Raw genomic sequence first — 4,115 nt, 5'->3', positions numbered from 1 at the left:
CATCTACATTACAAACTGCAAAGTCAAACCTGCTTTTGCAAGCTGAATGACACCAAATCAATTAAGTACTCAAGGATACCAATGTGAACTTCCCCTGGATATTTTTGTCTAATTGTCTAGCTACTTGTTCTCATTTTGACCAGACAGAATTGAAACCTTCTCAATACCAATAACAACAACAACAAAAACAATCTTGTTTTTCATTTCTTCCTCAAACACTCATTTAGTTGTTACGGTTGAACTGAAGACGACTGACATAATTAAGTCCTATAGTACATGTTCTTATACCCATAGAGAAACACTCAGAGGATGCACTAAGTGTCAATGTGTGCATACATACTACATATATACTAGAGTTGAAATGTGATTTGATTTTGCTCTGAGTATTCTTTGATCCTCCTCACATTTATTTTCCTAAAGAAGGTTTAAGTCACAGAATATAACAAAATTCTAACAGGCCTGCCATATTTACATTGAAAAATTGCTTCCATGAAGTATTGTTTAGTAATCACTTTTGCAATATTTCAAACTAGTGAAGGAAATCAAAGCAGATCCTATGCTAAAATGTTCTTTCATAGGTTTAATTCTCCAGGTTGAAAGTCATACAGTGAACACAATAATAGTAAACTCTCAACACTTATTAATTATCTTTAATAATCACAGCAATCCGACCAGGTAAATGCTATGCCATTTGTAAATGTTGAAGAGACAATTAATATCAAAGTTATTGATTATCAAGGACATCTAGCCAGTGAAGAATGAGGCCCAGAAAGAGCCCAAGTTCCTCTGGATCTGAGTTCAGATGGTCCACATTGGAGGCTTCATATCTTGAGGCATGCATTCTCAGCTTTACCTCATATCTTCAAATAAGAGTTACTCTTTCTGAGACTGTTTTCTAACCTATTAGTAACTGAGCCATTAAAATGCACTACTGCCACTTCGAGGATGTGGACCTCAATGCATAATGGTGACAATTATTTCACAGGGTTTTGTTTTCTCCTTTATATTCAATTAATCTCTGCCTTCTGCCCCAAATATCTGCTATATCTAGAGTATTTCTCATTTTATATTTTTCTAGTTCCTTTTTCTATATATTCTCAGTGTGTGGGTTCATTTCATTTGTCTGAAACAATGCTCTACAGCTATGCTTAATGACTCCTGGGAAGCATTTCCCTCTCAGACTAAGCATCCTCCCTTTTAACAGAAGCCCCTCAAAAGTGACATACTCTTTCACTACTTTCCCTAAATCGCCCAGTTATCCAAGAACTTCTTTAAAAACGCAGATCATGCTGGATTCATGGCTGAGTAAAAGAGATGCCTAACCTGTGGTGGGCCCTGAGCTCAGCATCTCAAAAAAAATGTTGTTTCAAGCAGAAGCTGCTCATATCAATATTTGACCATTATGACTGGCACGCTTCCTCATTCACAGACCCATTCTCTTTCACTTCAAAGTTTTAAAATTATAGGTTAAAATGCCAATTCATTTCTATAATTAAACTAAAAGTTTCTCATTTCCCACAAAGTATACAGATAGTATCCCTGAAAAACCTTGGATTTCCCCTCTTATATGATTCAGTAATGACTTTGAACAAGGAAGAAAACTCTGGGCAAAATAGCCCAAAGGGGGAAAAATCATTCGTTCCCATACTTATGATAACCCTTGAATCATCCAGAATTTTAAATTAAAATTTTTTTAAAAAAGTGGTACTTTGTTTCTGGGGTATACTAAACAAATTTTATCACACTGATAGGATGGAAGTCTTTACTGGTCCAGTGTATGTGAAAAGGAACAGAATTGAACAAATGTTATTGGAAGGACTTGAAGAGCAGGCTGAGAAAAACTCCAGAGAAGTTTATCCCTAGATCAGAATATCCAAATCTTACAATAGTTATAGCAGATTCAGCGTCTCTGGAAAGACTGGTGCCTGTCTTATTTTTCTAGATGCATACAAGTTTGCATGGCATTTCTATCTTCAGTAAAACATGTCATATTAATAGGGGAAGTGTAAACGGGACATCTGTCAATTCTTTTTAATCAACAGAGATAGGAGTGTTCGGTGACAAGCTTTCATTTCATATAGAAAATAACAGCATAGCAGAGAAAAACAAGTTTGGCCTTCCTGGCTAATGTGCCTTTCAGACTTCCTCTCTCAAAATGTACTGCCACCCATCACACTTAACCTATACTTTCCACACCTCCAGATGGAGATACTCACAGATATACCTGTTTGTTTTGGCAGGAACTCAAAGAAAGAAGATAGGAAAGCTGGATCTTTTCTTATGCACTGACTAATTTCCCCCTTCCACACACGAACATCAGGTAGTTGCATTAACTCCCACCCCCGCATCCCACTGCTCCTCCTAAACTGACGTATTAATTATGGCGCCTTTGAATTTTTCTCTTACAAATGTAGGCTCAGACTTCAACACCTAAATGAATTATATATATACACTGTGCAAGCCTCTTTGTTCCAGGTTTCTTAAAAGGAAAAAAATGAATGCAGTGTATTAATCATCACACAGATGTTCCTGATTGAAAAATAAATTATTTAAATGAGTAACACCCTCTTTTTATTTTTTATTTTTTGTAAATACTTTCCAGAATTTTTTTTCTAACATTGCAAGTTGAAAGATTGGGGTAAATGCCACAATATATTACCAATATGAAATGAAGACCAAATTAAAGCTGTATATAGGTCATGTTTAAGATATTATTATCAGTTGGTTCTGCAGTTACCCATCAAATTTATTGAATGATAATCAAAATCTATTAAAAGATCTACAAATCCAGACTGACTGTTGCAGATCTAAATACATTTCCTCTCCTTCACACATAAAAGTTATTGCTTCCAAAGTGTATAGCATGAAGAAAGAAAATGCAATGAATATAGTATATACTTATCCAACCTGCCCCCTCACTGTGTTAAACTTCCTAGAGAGCAATATGTATATGCTTCTCAGATTAATAAAATAGATATTACATATATATCATGGATTCAGCTAAGAGATCCAGAAAATAAGCCACCAATAATACAAGAAGAAAGACACTCAAGATGGAATTCTTTCTACACCTTAAACAAAGAACTAAATTCTTTATCTATAGAATATTTATGAACCGGAAAGAGTAAACATTTACTCAGAGATAAACATTTATCACACTCAGAAGGTTCAGGAGGAAATTCAATGTTGAGAATTATATAAGTCAGGGGAGGCAAATTAATGATGTAAATTCTTGCAACTTAACTAAAGCCTCAATGGTAAGCCATGTGAGTTAAGTACTGCTCCATAGTATCTTTTAAGGGCCTGCATGATAGAGTGTAGTCACTATAGTGAAAGGCTTTCATGATCACCCTAGAGATGAGTCCCTACAAGCCACCAGATAGGAGAGAAAAGAATGGAAAATAAGTGCAATAAGTTTTAACAGAGCAGAATATGCCAGTCACAATTCTTCTGTTAAGAACCTATCATGTTGCAACAATTAAATGTAAGGCAGACAGGAAAATGGAGCTGCACGACCCATGCGAACTGTGAAGTTACTGTTTTTATCTAGGTGTTGATTCCATCTTCTCTCTGTCTTTCTGGTCATTCATAATAGTCATGCACTCCTTCCTTTCTATACATGGAACACAGTTGAAGCTCTCAAAAAGCGACAGTTCACTTACTTCATTGAGATTAATGTTACTAAGTTGTCAAGTTTTTTCTTTATTCAAGTTAAAGTAGTTCCTGGTGGTCCCATGACTGTGAAGAAGATAACTCTCCACTGATTTGAATACAAAAACAAAAGAGCATTAACAGACACCTATATTAAAATAGGAAAACAGTAAGGAAACCTACAGTAGTCACAAACACTGGTAGAACTCTGGTGGGCCAAGTGTAGAGTAGTACAACTTAATGGGGTTTTTTTATAATCAATAATCCTGATGTTTCTCAACTGATGAATGGAAACAGGAAATGTGGTTCATTTACACAATAGAATACTACTCAGCCATTGCAAACAAAGGCATCACAAAATTTACCCACAAATAGAAGTAGAAAATACTATCTTGAGTGAGGTAACCCAAACTCAAAAGGAGGTGCATGGTATGTAGTCACATATAAGTGAATGTTAGCCAAAA

This window comes from Grammomys surdaster, unplaced genomic scaffold, assembly GCF_004785775.1.
Source record: "Grammomys surdaster isolate TR1022 unplaced genomic scaffold, NIH_TR_1.0 125888, whole genome shotgun sequence".
NCBI lineage: Eukaryota > Metazoa > Chordata > Mammalia > Rodentia > Muridae > Grammomys > Grammomys surdaster.
This window is presented reverse-complemented; position numbering follows the sequence as displayed.